At 37.7% G+C, this 17,013-nt stretch overlaps 2 non-coding genes and 2 pseudogenes across 2 annotated transcripts; 2 read left to right on the plus strand and 2 right to left on the minus strand.

Moving 5' to 3' along the window:
* The first annotated feature begins 2,857 nt into the window (after positions 1-2,857).
* LOC132680235 (UDP-GalNAc:beta-1,3-N-acetylgalactosaminyltransferase 1-like) lies at positions 2,858-3,952 on the plus strand (annotated as a pseudogene).
* An 8,178-nt stretch (positions 3,953-12,130) lies between these two features.
* On the minus strand, positions 12,131-12,202 carry TRNAE-CUC (transfer RNA glutamic acid (anticodon CUC)). Its single transcript has one exon. It is a non-coding gene; the product is annotated as a tRNA-Glu (tRNA).
* A 266-nt stretch (positions 12,203-12,468) lies between these two features.
* On the minus strand, positions 12,469-12,574 carry TRNAL-CAA (transfer RNA leucine (anticodon CAA)). Its single transcript has 2 exons — positions 12,537-12,574; positions 12,469-12,514 (listed from the first exon to the last, which is right to left on the minus strand). It is a non-coding gene; the product is annotated as a tRNA-Leu (tRNA).
* A 2,237-nt stretch (positions 12,575-14,811) lies between these two features.
* On the plus strand, positions 14,812-15,809 carry LOC132680518 (homeobox protein NANOG-like; annotated as a pseudogene).
* Positions 15,810-17,013: the final 1,204 nt, after the last annotated feature.

A 17,013-nucleotide genomic window follows, 5' to 3' on the forward strand; every position in this document is an offset into this window, starting at 1 on the left:
CTGGAAATCAGGTGCTTCCAAATGACACCTGCAGTTCTGGTAGAAATAAGACCAGGCTTGCTTTTCTTTTTTTATTTATTTCTTCTTTCATTCTTTTGGAATCAGGCTCATAGTTTCTGGTGTTTGTTTGTTTGTTTGTTTTTTTTCATTTCTTTTTCTCTCTTTTTTTTTGATCAGGCTTCTTTATTCTTTTCCTTTCTTCTTTTTTTCTTCTTTTTTTTTCTATTTCTTTCTTTCTTTTTCCTCTGGAGTTAGCTTTAAAGTTTTTTGATTCTATGTTAGTTTTTGTTGTTGTTGTTTTTGCCTTTCCTTTCCTTTTTTTTTCTTTTTCCTTTTTTTGAATCAAGGTTTTGGGTTTTTTTCCCAGGATTATTTTAACAAGCAAATCAAGCACACTTAGTTAAAGGTCCAAACACTCCCCACTGCAAGAAAAAAAGAGTATTACAGAGGACTGACCAATGGGAAAGAGCAGCCAAAATGCAACAACAGAGTTCACACAGCATACACCAGAAACACTTCCTGAAGTGCTAGGCCCTGGACAGTGTATGATCCCTTTTTAATATAGTATTGTTCTCATGTTCAGGAAACATAACAAACTTTTAAAACACACAAAAGACAGAAATGTAGCCAAAATGACAAGATGAAAAAAATTTCCCAAAAAGAAAGGTCAAGAAGAAATCACAGCCAGGGACTTGTTCAAAACATTTATAAGCAATATACCTGAACAAGATTTTAGAAAAACAGTCATAAGACTACAAGCTGACTTGAAGAAAACATAGGAGACATAAGAGAAACCCTTGATGCAGATATCAAAGACCTAAAAACTAGTCAGGCTGAAATAAAAAATGCTATAACAGAGATGCAAAATCAACGGAATATAATAACAACGAGGACTGAAGAAACAGAAGAAAAAATAAGCGATATAGAGGATAAAATTATGGAAAATAATGAAGCTGAAAAAAGACAGAAAGTATTAAATCATGAGGAGAGACATGGAGAATTTAGTGATTTCATAAAACAAAACAATATCCATGTCATAGGATTCCCAGAAAAAGAAGAGCAGGATAAGGGGACAGAAGGTTTATTTGAACAAATTATACCTGAGAACTTCCCTTATCTGGGAAAGAAAACAGGCATTCAAGTCCACAAGGCACAGAGAACTCCCATCAAAAACAACAAAAGCAGGTAAACAGAATGGCATATTATAGTGAAACTTACAAAATATAAAAATAGAGAATTCTGAAAGTATCTAAGTAAAAAAGGTCCTTAATGTACAAGGGAAGATACATAAGGTAGGTAGCAGACCTGTCCACTGAAACTTGGAGGCCAGAAGAGAGTGGCAAGAAATATTCAATGTGTTGATTGGAAAAACTATGCAGCCAACAATTCTTTATCCAGCAAAGCTGTCATTCAGAATAGAAAAAGAGATAAAGTTTCACAGACAAACAAAAACTAAAGGACTTTGTGACCACTAAACTGGCCCCACAAGAAATTTTAAGGGGAACTATCTGAATGGAGAAAAGAAAAAAAAAAGAATACCAAAGTAACAAAGACTACAAGGTACTAGACAGAGAACATCACCAAAACACTAATTCTATGGGTAACACAATGGCACTAAATTCACGTCTTTCAGTAATCTCTCTGAATGTAAATGGACTAAATGTACCAATCAAAAGACACAGTGTATCAAAATGGATTAAAAAAAAAACAATATCCATCTATATGCTGCCTACAAAAGATTCATTTTGGACCTAAAGACACCTGCAGATTGAAGGTGAGAGGATAGAGAACTGTCTATAATTCTAATGGATGTCAAAAGAAAACCAGAACAACCATATTTATATCTACAAATTAGATTTTAAAACAAAGACTGTAACAAGATAAAGAAGAGCATTATATCATAATTAATGGGTCTATCAATCAAGGAGATCTGACAATTGTGAATATTTATACCCCCGACTTGAGCACCCAATTTTATGAATCAATTATTCACAAATATGAAGAAATTCATTGATAATAATACCATTATAGTAGGAGACTTTAATATTCACTTACAACAATGGACACATTATCTAAGCAGAATATCAACAAAGAAACAATAGCTTTGAAAGACATACTGGACCAGACAGACTTAACAGATATATTCAGAACATTTCATCCTAAAGCAGCAGATTGCACATTCTTCTCAAGTGCACATGGAACATTGTCCAGAATAGATCATATACTGAGTCATAAATCAGCCCTCAAGAGGTACAAAAAGATTAAGATAGTACATGCATATTTTCAGATCACAAAGCTATGGAATTGAAGTCAACCACAAGAAAAAGTTTGGAAAGCCCTCAAATACATGGAGATTAGAGAACATCTATTAAAGAATGAGTGGTTAACCAGGAATTTAGAGAAAAAATTGAAAAAATAAATGGAAGCCAATGAAAATGAAAACATAATAGTCCAAGCCCTTTGGGACGCAGCAAAGAGGAAAGTATATTGCAGTTCAGGCCTATGTCAAGCAAGAAAGGTCTTAAATATGGCGGGAGGCTGTGTGTGCTAGCAGGGCAACATCAGCCACCCACCTGTGTTGGAGCAGGGTTAGCGCTGCGCTCGGGGGTTCACAGCAAATGTTTTAATTAAAGCATGGAATATGGAAATCAGAAGAAAAACTAAAAGAGCTAGTGCTTTAGTCTCATCTGAAATTCTGTGGGCATGACTCTTATAAGCAGTATAATGGCAGAATTTTAAGCCAAGTTGAGAATCTCTTTTAGTAGAAATTTCAAGTATTATTTTTGACTACTACATACTAGTAACTGTTCAGTTGGTGAAATTGAAGATCTTTCATCAGATCTTCACCAGATCAGAATAAATAAATCAAGAAGGAGGTTTTTCCAGGAGCTGGCTGTGCAAGATTTGCTAGAATTCATATCCGATCACACAGCTGAGAAAGACCCTTGGTTTATTTGGACATGTTGCTGAACCTGAGGCTCGTATGCTTCTGAGCTGCTGTGGATGGCCCTGGCTCTCTTGACCACTCTTCCAAGTAGGATGTCACTGAGATTCCTCAAATGGAGCCTCCTGCTGCTGTCCCTCCTGAGTTTCCTTCTGATGTGGTACTTCAGCCTGCCCCCCTACAATGTGATAGAATGTGTTAACTGGATGTAATTCTATGAATATGAGACAATTTACAGACAAGACTTTTTCTTCACACTTCAAACTACTCTACTCAAAACCCACTTCTTATCATTCTGGTGACCTCACACCCTTCAGATGTGAAAGTCAAACAGGCCATTAGTTACTTGTGGTGAAAAAAAAAATCTTGGTGGGGATATGAGGTTCTTACCTTTTTCTTACTAGGCCAGCTGGCCAAAAAGGAAGACAAAGTGTTAGCATTGTCCTTGGAGGATGAGCACATTCTTTAAGGTGACATAATACGACAAGATTTTTTTAGATACAGGTGGGTAACTGAGTTTTGCCCCAATTCCAAATACATCATGAAGACAGACACTGATGTTTTCATCAATACTGGCAACTTGGTGAAGTATCTTTTAAATGTAAACCATTCAGAGAAGTTTTTCACAGGTTATCCTCTAATAGATAACTATTCCTATAGAGGATTTTACCAAAAAGCCCATATTTTGTACCAAAAGTATCCCTTCTAGGTGTTTCTTCCCTACTGCACTGGATTGGGTTCCATAATGTCCAGATATTCGGTGCCAAGAATCTATCAAATGATGAGTCACATAACACCATCAAGTTTGAAGATGTTTATGTTGGGATCTGTTTGAATTTATTAAGCATGGACATCCATATTCCAGAAGACACAAACATTTTCTTTTTATATAGGATCCATTTGGATGTCTGTCAACTCAGACGTGTGATTGCAGCTCATGGCTTTTCTTCCAAGGAAATTATCACATTTTGGCAGGTTATGCTAAGGAACACCACATGCCATTATTAATTTGACAAAAGCCTAGCGAAAGACAGGATACTCTGTGGAAAGTGTTAAAATTGCTGTAAAATGTCCAATGGAAAACTCATGGGAGGGTCACTGTGTTGAGTTGCACTGAACTGAGAGTCATGAAGAACCCACAGACTGGGGACTGGAGGGTCACACTTTGATTCACCTAGACAAAAACCAAGTCAGGCTCTTTAAAGGTGATCATAAGAGGAATTAAACACCTTATAAAGGAATCTGAGATTTTTGTTAATAAAACTAATAGGACCAAACTATTTGAACATGCCATTTGGCAGACTAGAATTTGTTAAAAGGGTTTCATTGAATTATAAGCTCATTAATCCACAGCAATGAAGCAATGTAGATCTCTACTTATTGAGCATTCTAGTCTGTTAAGGTTTTTGTGTATATCTGACATGGGTTGCCAGTTTTTAAAAATACATAGTTCTGTGTAAAAAACTAAAGTTACACTGAACAAAATTTCATCTGTTTTGGTCATTCAGAAGGTACTTCAAGATGTTACAGCATTTCACTGTTATAAATTACTATTTAATATTACTTAGGACTTCCTGGTGTTTGAATGTTATTATTGTTTCAGTACTGTATAAAGAGAATAGTGATTCCTACCCTTTTCCATTTGAACTTTTACCCAGTTACTTCACTGATGAATTTATTATTTCATAGCTCCATTAATGTAAAGTCATTGGTCATTATTGCATATCAGTAATCTCTTGGACTTTGATAAATATTTTACTGTGGTAATACAGAGAAGAATTAAAGCAAGAATATCTGAATTTTTGTCTTGTTTTTAAAACTGCAATCCCCAGTGTTTATATGTTACTCTATCTGTTTCATTTTTTCACCTGAAAATTAAGAATAATATAGAATGCCAGGGAGCATGTTTCCTTTTGGAAAGGACTCTGAATACAAAAAAGAAAAAAAGGACCCTGATGGCAAGAATATTGTGAATATTATCATTAATCTGCTCCATGTGTGTTCTCATTAACAATCAATTTGAGAATAAAGAGGGAAAAAAGAAAGGTCATAAATACACAATTTGACATTACACCTAAAGTAGCTAGAAAAGGAACAGCAAATAAAGCTTAAAGCTAGCAGAAAAAGGAAAATAATAAAGGTTAGAGAAGAAATAAACTATAGAGAAACAAACAAACAACAACAGCAAAAAAAAAAAAAAGTAGAACAGATCAATGAGTCAGAGCTGGTCCTTTGAAAGAACTAACAACATCGATAAACCCCTAGCCAGACTTATCAAAAAGAAAATAGAAGGACTCAAATATATAAAATCACAACTGAAAGAGGAGAGATAACAACCAACACCACAGAAATACAAACAATTTTAAGAGAATTCTATGGAAAATTATATGCAAACAAACTGGGAAATCTGGAAGAAATGAACAAATTCCTAGAAACATACAAACTACCAAAACTGAAACAAGAAGAAACTGAAAATTTGAAGAGACCCATAACCTGCAAAGATATTGAATCAGTAATCAAAAATCTCTGAACAAGCAAGAGTCTTGGGCCCCTTGGCTTCCCATTGGAATTCTACCAGACATTTAAAGAAGAGTTAATACTTATTCTTCTCAAACTGTTTCAAAAAATAGAAATGGAAGGAAATCTTCCAAACTCAGATATGAAGCCAGCATTACTTGGATCCCAAAAACAGACAAAGACCACACTAAAAAGGAGAATTACAGGCCAATATCCTTGATAAATCTTGGATGTAAAAATTCTCAACAATATACTAACAAATCAATTCATCAGTACATTAAAGAATTATTCACCATGATCAAGTGGGATACATTCCTGGACTGCAGAGCTGGTTCAATATTTGCAAATCAATCAATGGGATCCACCTCATCAATTAAAAAAAAAAAGAGATAAGAACCATATGATGCTCTCAATAGATGCAGAAAAGCATTTGACAAAATACAGCATCCATTCTTAATAAAAACCTTCAAAGTAGGGAGAGAAGGAACATACCTCAACATTATAAAGGCCATATCTGAAAGACCCAAAGTGACTATCATCCTCAGTGGGGAAAAACTGAGAGCTTTCCCCCTAAGGTCAGGAACATGACAGGGATGTCCACGCTCACCACTGTTGTTCAACATTGTACTGCAAGTCCCAGCCTCAACAATCAGACAACAAAAAGAAAGAAAAGGCATACAAATAGGCAAAGAAGTCAAACATTCACTCTTCTTAGATGACATGATACTCTATGTGGAAAACCCAAAAGACTTGACCAAAAAAACCTGCAAGAACTGATACATAAATTCAGCAAAAATTCAGGATATAAAATCCACATACAGAAATTGGTTGCATTTCTATATACCAATAATGAAGCACCAGAAAGAGAAGTCAGGGAATCTATCCCATTTACAATTGAATCAAAAACCATAAGGTAAGTAGGAATGAACATAACCATTCAGGTAAAAGATCTGGACGCTGAAAACTATAGAAAGCTTAAGAAAAAAATTGAAGACACAAAGAAATGGAAAAACATCCCATGCTCTTGGATCAGAAGAACAAATATTATTAGAATGTCGCTACTACCCAAAGCAATCTACACATTCAATACAATCCTTATCAAAATAACACCAACATTCTTCATAGTGCTAGAACAACAACAACAAAAAAAATTCTAAAATTTGTATAGAACTAGAAAAGACCCTGGATAGCCAAAGTAATGTTGAAAAAGAAAACCAAAACGGAGGCATCACAATTCCAGACTTCAACCTGTATTACAAAGCTGTAATCAGTATGTTACTGGCATAAAAACAGGCACACAGATCAATGGAACAGAATAGAGAACCCATAAATGAACCCACAAATGTATGGTCAACAAATCTTTGACAAAGCAAGAAAAAATATCCAATGGAAAAAAGGCAGACTCTTCAGCAGATGGTGCTGGAAAGACTGGACAGAGACATGGAAAAGGATGAAAATGGACCACTTTCTTACACAATACACAAAAATAATTCAAAATAGATGAAAGACCTAACGTAAGACAGGAAACCATCAAAATCCTACAGGAGAAAATAGGCAGCAACCTCTTTGCCCTGGGCCACAGAAACTGCTTACTAGACATATCTTCAGAGGCAAGAGAAACAAAAGCAAAAATGAACTTTTGGGAACTCATCAATATAAAGAGCTTCTGCACAGTGATGGAAACAATCAACAAAACTAAAAGGCAACCAATGGAAAGGGAGAAGATATTTGCAAATGACATATCTGATAAGGGGTTACTATCAAAAATTTATAAAGAACTTATCAAACTCAATGCCCATAAAACAAATAATACAGTGAAGAAATGGGCACATAGATACTTTTCCAAAGACATTCAGATGACTAAGAGACACATGAGAAGATGCTCAACATTACTCATCATCAGGGAAATACAAACCAAAACCACAATGAGATACCACCTCACACCTATCAGATGGGCTAAAATTAACAATTCAGTAAACAAACAGATGTTGGCGAGGATGCAGAGAAAGAGGAACGCTTTTGCGCTGCTGGTGGGAATGCAAACTGGTGCAGCCACTCTGGAAAACAGTATGGAGGTTCCTCAAAAAATTAAAAATAGGGGCACCTGGGTGGCTCAGTCAGTTGAGCATCTGACTTCAGCTCAGATCATGATCTCACAGTTTGAGGGTTTGAGCCCTGCTTGGGGCTCTGTGCTGACATCTCAGAGCCGGGAGCTTACTTTGGATTCTTTGTCTCCCTCTCTCTCTGCCTCTCCCCCACTCGTTTTCTCTCTCTGTCTCTCAAAAATGAACACTAAAACAAATTTAAAAAAATAGAACTGCCCTACAACCTGATGTGGGAAACAAAGGCAGAAGGAAATGGCAGATAAAAAATTTCCTTATGATCTGCAGCCCATTGACAAATACTTGAGGCTGGCAGAGTATAACATTTCTGTAGAAACCACCTACTGTCTTAACGTTAATGCTTTGCTAGAAGGAAAAACCTTATCTTGAGAATGGCTGGGCCTCCAGTATCCTGTGAGTCTTTAGCATGTAAAAGCTCCTTTGGAAATTTTCCTTGGACTTTATCTCCCCCAACTCCCAAATATATAACTAGTCATTCCTCATGGTCCTGGGGCAACTCTTCCTGCCCATAGGTCCTGTCCTCGTTCTTTAATAAAATCACCTTTTTTTGCGCCAAAGATATGTCAAGAATTCTTTCTTGGTTGTTGGCTCCAGACCCCCACCACTCCAAAAAAAACCTCATCCCAAGCCAGCAATTGTGCTACTAGGTATTTATCCAAAGGATACAAAAATGCTGATTTGGGGGGGGGGGGGGGGGGGGGCACATGCCCCCTAGTGTTTATAGCAGTGCTATCAACAATAGCCAAATTATGTAAAAAGCCCAATGTTCATCAACCAATGAATGAATAAAGTTGTAGTATGTGTATGCGTGTATCTATAATGGAATGTTACTCAGAGATTAAAGAAAATGAAATCTTGCCATTTGCAACAATGTGGATGGAACTAGAGTGTATTACACTAAGTGAAATAAGTCAACCAGAGAAAGACAAATATCACATGATTTCACTCATATGTGGAATTTAAGAAATAAAACAGATGAACATATGGGAAGGGAAGGAAAAATAAGATAACAACAGAGAAGGAGCAAACCATAAGACACTCTTGAATACTGAGAAAGGGTTGGGGGTTGCTGGAGGGGAGATGGGTGGGGGGATGGGCTGTGTGGGTTTGGGCATTGGGGAGGGCATTTATTGGGATGGGCACTAGGGGTTGTGTGTAGGTGATGAATCACTGGGTTATACTCTTAAAGCCAGTTTACACTGTATATTGACTAACTTGAATTTAAATAAATAAAGTTCAAAACATATGCTCAAATACCTTAAGGAAGTCATAGGTAGACACACAACTAAAGTAAATCCAAATAATGAAGCATCATCAAATAGATATCAATGTATTGAAATTTTTAAAATGAAATTAAGTAGAATTTATGGAGTTTAAATTTACTAGGGTGTTTCATCAACAGATTTGAGCAGGCAAAAGAAAGAACCAGTAAAACTGAAGAGAAAACAATCAATTAGAAATTCTCAAACAGAAAAGAGAGAAATAAATAATCTCAGAAAGCAGAACACCAACCAATTAAGCATATTAAACATAATGAATGGGAGTTCAGACGGTTACAAGAATGAGGAAAGAACAGCAACAACATTTGAAAAACTAATGTATGAACACTTTCCAAACTGGTGAATGACATGAATCTACACATCAGAAAAAATCAATGATCTGTAAACAGGAAAAAGTACAGACACTCACAGTTAGACACATTATAATCAAACCGTGATAAGCCAAAAACAGAGACTACAGAAAGCTGCAAAAGAGAAGCAACTAATATATGCAACTAATATATGATTATCACTTACAATAATAGCAGATTTCTCATCAGAAATGATAGTCAAGTGCAGTGAGATAATGTATGCAAAGTGCCTAAAAAAGATTTTTCACCCAAGAATACTACAGCTGGCAAACTATTCTTCAAAATAAAAAAAAAAAAAAAACTTATTTCCATACACACACATCCTGAGGACTTTTAATGCTTGTAGATCTTCCCTACAAAAGTGCTAATAAAATTCCTTTTGATGAAATGAAAGGACACTTTATGGTCGCTTGAATATGTACAAAGAAATAAAGGTAACTACATGGGTAAATACAAAAAAAAATTTCAAAGATACGTGGCTTGCAAATATTTTTTCAGTCTGTATCTTATCCTCTTAACAAGGTCTTCTGAAGAATGAATTTTTAATTTTGACAAGGTCTGATTTAATGATGTTTTCTTGGGGAACCTGGGTGGCTCAGACCGTTAAGCATCAAACTTCAGCTCATGTCAGGATCTCACCGTTCGTTAGCCTGAGCCCTGTGTAGGGCTTTGTGTTTACAGTGCAGAGCTTGGAGCCTGCTTCGGATTCTTGGTCTCCCTCTCTCTCTGCCCCTCCCCACCCATGCTCTGCCTCTCTTCCTTTCAAAAATAAATAAACATTTTAAAAAATGATGCTTTCTTTTATAGATTACACTTTTGCTGTCATTGCTAAGAACTCTTCACTAAGCTCTAAGTCCTGAGGATGTTCTCCAGCTATAAAGTTTTATATGTATTATATTATATGTAGTATGTTATATTATAGTTTTATATGTAATATTTAAGTCTGTGATTCAAATAAATAAATAAATAAATAAATAAATAAATAAATAAACCTGTGACTCATTTTGAGCTGATTTCTGTGTAAAATGTGAGCAGTTTCTCAAATAAAGTGTGTTCATCTACTAATAAATTTTATATACCCTTGGTACAAAAATTAGCATATTGGGGCACCTGGGTGGCTCAGTCATTTGGGCCTCTGACATCGGCTCAGGTCATGGTTTCACAATTCATGGGTTTGAGCCCCGTGTCGGGTTCTATGCTAACAGCTCGGAGCCTGAAGCCTGCTTCGGGTTCTGGGTCTACCTGTCTCTCTGCCTCTGTCCCACTTGTGCTCCGACTCTCTCTCTCTCTCTCAAAAATGAATAAACGTTAATATTTTTTTTAAAAAAGAAAAATTAGTATATGTATAAAATTACAACAAAGAAAATTAAGGATTTTCATAATCTTACCTCTTACAGAAAATTATTTTAAAAAATCATAAAATTTACATTTAGATGTATGTCCTTTCCACTTTCTTTTTCCTTTTTTCTTAGATATGTTTGGATCCCTTCCATTTCCTTTTGAAGATGAGGAAAAGTTTTAAAATGAAACTCGCAGGTTAGATAGAATTTCATTCTCTTTCATCTTCATCCTTTGACCGGTTTTACCATTAGAAAACTAATGTTTAGAGAGGGTAAACAACTTGCCTTCAACGTGACCACTAACCTAGCCATCATTTACTGTGCCTTGTTCCATACTGGGCTAAATTACAAAACAAGAACAAAAGCAAAAACAAAAACAAAAACAAAACAAGACAAGACAAAACACAACACAACACAACACAACACAACACAACACAACACAACACAACAAAAAAAGAGCAACTACTAGAGCACAGTAAAGCAAAGGTAAAATTATTCGTCCAAGGTTTGGGGCTGTCTGGGAAGCCAGGTTCTAAATAACAGGGAAATAGAGGTATCCTAGTGCAGCCCTGGCCTGGAGGTCTAGACAGATGCCCAAGGAGAAATGAATACTTTTATAAACAATAAATTAGGCATGGAGGCTCAGAATATTATACAGACTTTAAGAAGATAGACTTTAAATGTGATTTAAACGTTTAAAAAAAAATTTAATGTTTATTCATTTTTGAAAGAGAGACAGAGTACAAGCTGGGAGGGGCAGAGAGAGGGAGACACAGAACCTGAAGCAGGCTCTAGGCTTGGAGCTATCAGCACAGAGCCCCACACGGGGTTCAAAACCACTGATGGAGAGATCATGACCTGAGCCAAAGTCAGACACTTAACCGACTGAGCCACCTAGGTTCCCATAAATGTTTTTATTATTAAAATATATTTTTCCACAGGCATTACAATAGAAAATTGGGCAATGAAAATTTCTAGAATAAAACTTTTAAAAAGAAGCTATAAAAGATATTTTGGGGACAACTGGGGTAAATTTGAATGTGAACTGGCATATGATGATATGTTAATATTGACTTTCTTAGGTGTGACTTTGAATAGCCTAATGATGTCTACAACTTTCACATGGTCGGAAGGCTGGGGATGCAATAGAGAAAAAAAGAATGCGGCAAAATATTAACCAATGTATTTAGATAGAACACCGGTGTTTGTTGTCTCGTTATTTTAATTATTCACCATATTTTCAAAATTAAAAGACGTTGGAACAGGAGAGAATTACCAGAATTCCTTCCATAGCAACAATTGCCTGAGTTGTTGTGAGGAGCTAAGAGCCTCCTGAACAGCTACTCTATGTTACATGTACTGTTCTAAAGGCCTTTTGGACAGCTAGAGGGACTTTTTAACCCCAGGAATATGGCAGTGTCATTTATTGCTACCTGCATCTCTAAGTATAGGAGAACAATGCCAGACACAGTCTTCGCTCATTAACCGCAGTAACTTTCACTTCTCATAATGACTTTTGGCCAAAAGAGTCGCCTGGTATACAGCGAAGTTTTGAAGTGGAAAGAAAAAAATAACTTTCCCTGACCGGGAATCGAACCCGGGCCGCGGCGGTGAGAGCGCCGAATCCTAACCACTAGACCACCAGGGAACACCTAACAACCGCCTTTGCAATGGGCTATACTAAATATGTTATGTATGACGTAAGTTGGGAGCATGAGTATGATTGGATACTTTTCAAGCGATTAAACTTTTTCCCTCGCCTAATAGCAGCCCTTCCGCCACCGCAGATCCGGAAAACCGGAGGAGGATAGCGGCGATGTGAGAGTCAGAGTACTACTGCTTTCTCAGAAAAGAAACCTCCAGCAGTCACTGGGAAGGTGTTGGGGTCCTTTAAGGAAGGAAACAAAACGCATGTGTCAGAAGTGGGATTCGAACCCACGCCTCTATTCAGAGACCAGAACGCCCGTAGGGAAGGTGAACACCTTGAGTCTGGCGCCTTAGACCACTCGGCCATCCTGACACCCGGAGAGATTATTGCCCATGTAGAGTCCACTTCCTGTCTGGGCCTGCGGCGCTGCCCCGCCCCCCAACACCCAGGCTGCAGACAATCTTCCCGCCTGCCGCTTGCCTGGAATTCTGAACAATGCCTGGTCTGTTTTGCACCTGGGAATGTCTAACTTCCATCTCCCCGGCAGGGAATCGAACCAGTCGAACCAGGGGCAAATGCAATCTCACTAGAAAACTAGAGGGGTTCGTGACCACTGCGCAGGCGTCCTACTCAGCAAAGGCAGGAAACTAGTAGCAAAGGCAAAGAGCATGAGCCAGGCTGCTGCCCACCACGGCGACCTGCCACTCATCCCTGGCCTTCGTTGGTGAAACTCTTGCTAGTTAATACATGGAAAGCACGTGGAAATATACTTGCCAAAGAGTAAGTGGCAAGTGATTGCTGATGCTGTTGTTTTTATTATTAGGTATTTCTGCCCTATTGTCCCTGCCAAACCCATCCTTCAAGATCACTCCTCCTCCTCCGCCAAGTCGCACAGCCATGGTTAGAGATAATGGAGAAACAGTGTTAAAGAAAAAGATCATTCTATTAAAGAAAAAAAAAAAAAAAAAAAAATATATATATATATATATATATATTGTTAAAGTACTGTAAGGAAGACTTTTTTTTTTTAATGTTTATTTACGTTTGAGAGAGATAGAGACAGAGTGCAAACGAGGGAGGGGCAGAGAGAGACACAGAATCTGAAGAGTCTCCAGTCTCTGAGTTGTAAGCACAGAGCCCGACGCAGAGCTCCCAACTCACCAACTACAGGATCATGATCTGAGCTGAACTCAGATGCTTAACCAACTGAGCCACCCAGGAACCCCAAGAAGACCTTAAGGGCCATTATCATGATAGGTGCAGGTACTGCTGCCATGGGGTCTTGCAGTGGGTGGGAGAGAGATGGGACTCAATTCAGACTACAACAAAGAAAAGTGAAATTTTATAGCTAAGGAACCAGGTGGGGATCAGTGGATAGAAAATTAGTAGGAGAAAATATCATCAAGGTTAAGGGGGGAATTCTATCTGAAATGGCCTGACAAGATTCTCGTTGAAGGAAGGCCAGAATGATAAGATCTCACATTGGGGATAGTAGAGGATGAGGAACCGAATTAGATATCCAGGATAATCAATATCAAGGATGGGAGATTCTGGCTAAACTTATTTAGCAGGAATCTTGCTAAAAGTGGACAATGAAGAGACAAACAGGGAAGTTCAAGTAAGACCTAGTAGAAAAAGAATGTAGGTGGGCAATTAACAAAACAGTGCAAAGACAGCTAATGTGTTTTAGCAACCAAAGGGAAGGCTCAACTCCTCTGCTCCAGACTATATACCATTCACTCATCCATTCATTGACTGAGTCTTTATTGAGGGTCCGCTGAAAACATAGCAATAAACAAACACGGAAAAGCCCTGCCCTGGAAAACTGACTGCACACGTGTCCAAATTTTATTCAGTTCATTAATGAGGAACTGCAAATGATGTTATAACCAATTCAAAGGAGATTTTGAAGAGTTTTAAAAATAATCAGTCAACCAAAGGAATGTTGAGAAAAGACTGCTAACAGATGGCAGGCAGGTTAATATCCTAAGGATAGGTAATAAACTGTGATGTTTAAAGACATGATTTTTATTTTGGGGTAATTTTTTTTTTTTTTTTTTTTTTTTACTAGAGAGAAATCAGAGGTATCTCTTGACAAATTTTATTTGTATTGATATAAACAGGAATCTCTGGCCTTGATCTCAGACAGAAACCATTTGCATTGCTATCAGTTTTCACCTGCAGATTTATAAAATAGCCAAGTCAATCAAAGGTGCCCATGGAATCAATTATTCCCCCAAAGGTCTGCTAACCAATGCTAAGCACTCCACTATGAGTACACCTAGCATCTAAAAGTACAAGAGTTGGACAGTAAAGCAGTCAAAATAGATTTTTTTCAGGAACTATTACAGTAGAGGATATGAAACTTCATATAGAACTGGGCTCAATTCTAAATACAGCAAGGACAAGCAAGGATTTGAGTCAAGGAGTAGAATGAGAGTCAGTGGATGGAAAATGATTGAGAAGAGACAAGAGTACAGAGGTTCTTACTATACTGACCTAACAGGATGTCTGCTGAAGGCAGGCCAATCATGAGATATCACCTGGAGGATGGGGGGATGAGGAACTTGATTAGATATGGAGGGTGATCAGATACCAGGGTGCGGGATTCTTGATAAAATGACCTAACAAGATTATTAAAATTAGAATCTTCAGCTGTGGACAAACTAAGGTTTTGTGGCTCCAGTTTTCCTGTTCCCCACCCAGTCTGGACTACCAGGCAGCTACCTTTTGCATTACAATGGCCTTGCAACAGGAGTGTGGATCCAGCTCAGCCCCAATGCCCATCTTGTCCCAAAGCACCAATTCTAGGGACTCTTCTCCAACCCCCGAGATTTATGGACCTGAAGAAAATTAATTCATCCTTGCAAATGTCATCTGTTGAGACACCTCACATGGAGACTATCTCTCATCTTCCTTCCTCCATGGATATGCTTATTCAGGACAGCCCCAACTCTTTCACCAGTCCCAGACTAAAACTACTACCTGCTTCCATAGAGGAGAGGACAATGAAGAAGGAAGATACGGTCCAGGGCAAGAAACAGAAGATCAAAACAGTGTTCTCTCAGACCCAGCTATATGTACTCAATGATAGATTTCAGAGACAGAAATACCTCAGTCTCCAGCAGATGCAAGAACTTGCCAACATTCTGAAACTTAGCTATAAGCAGTTTAAGACCTGGTTCCAGAACCAGAGTATGAAATGTATGAGATGGCAGAAAAACAACTGTCCAAAAAATAGCAACAGTGTGACTCAGAACAGCTCAGCAACTACAGAATATACAGGCTTCTATTCCTATCACTGGGGATACCTGATGAACACTTTTGGAAATCTTCCAAAATGGAGAAACCAGACCTGGAACAGCCAATCTTGGAGCAACCATTCCTGGAACAGTCAGAACAACTAGGAACAACCTGGAACCTGGAATAACCATCGGCTCCACAACTGTGAAGAGGAATCCCTGCAGCCCCAGATCCATTTCCAGCAAAATTCTTTCTAATGGGGAAAAAAAGTGTAAAAAAGCAAACTGCTAAGCATTCTAGTATCCAGGAAATAATGGATTTATTCCCAAATTACTCTGTGAACATACATCCTGAAAATGTGTGACGATGAGTATATTATTCATTCTCACTTTGGGCAGTGGCTGCATTACTTTTCCTAGGACTTGTCTTTTAGAGTCCTATAACTCTGCCTTGATATTCTGTTTTCCTTTATGTTTATTGTGTCAATTGAGGAGGTATGATTGGACTCTAATTAAAAAGATTTCAGTAGCATTGGCTGCTACAGACATGATAAAAGATGTTTCTGTCTGTAGATACCTAGATATAATACTAGTTTGGGTATATTAGGCTCTAGAATCTAACCTCAAGAATAGAAAATAGTTGGGATGCCTGGGTGGTTCAGTTGGTTGTGTGTCTGACTTCGGCTCAGGTCATGATCTTGTGATCTGTGAGTTCAAGCCCTGTGTCAGGCTCTGTGCCGACAGCTCAGAGCCTGGAGCCTGCCTTGGATTCTGTGTCTCCCTCTCTCTCTGCCCCTCCCCTGCTCATGCTCTGTCTCTCTCTGTCAAAAATAAATAAACATTAAAAAAAATTTAAAGAATAGAAACTAGAAATGCAGAGCTGTGTGATAAAGGATTATTTGTATTTTCTGAGATTGAGAGGCTTTATTTTTAATAACCTCAGTTGTTACAGTGAAGGGTTAAGCTGTAATATGGCTTCAATGATTTCCTCTGCCCCTTGTGCTGTTTTACTACAACTCTTAATTTGTTCATTATTCTAGTATTTGTGAAAGATATTTTGCATTTTAATGTATCATGATAATAGTACCAGTTTGGCTGGTTGGTTTATAGGTTTAAGTACAAATATACAAAATACCCACTTTGCTTAAAAAAAAAAATTATACTCTGCAAGGATGGACATGGGAGCCCATGGTGGAGGCTTAGTTGAAAAGAGGGTTACTGAACAAAAGTGGGCCTGCTTCTCAGTGAGTTATAGAACAGACCACCACCAGGTGGAGTTGCCTCACAAGGTCATCTGTATTTGTACAAATAAGGAGATCAGAGAATAATTTCCAAAGCTGTATCTCCCCCAAATAAGGGAAACTTTAGGGCTCCTTTAGGGCTTGGGATGAATATTCATAAGGAGATTTTATTTATATCATATGCATATTCATAAGGGGATTTTAACATTATAATGAGGCTGAAGTAACAATTGGTCACCTCTGGCACTTTCTGATTCATCTGGCCAGGCTCTCCCTCAAATGTTTGTTTTCCTATTCCAGCAGTCTATTAATTTGTTTCCAAATGGTA

The sequence above is a fragment of the Panthera onca genome, chromosome A1 (assembly GCF_046562875.1).
Source record: "Panthera onca isolate mPanOnc1 chromosome A1, mPanOnc1 haplotype 2, whole genome shotgun sequence".
NCBI classification, from domain to species: Eukaryota; Metazoa; Chordata; class Mammalia; order Carnivora; family Felidae; genus Panthera; species Panthera onca.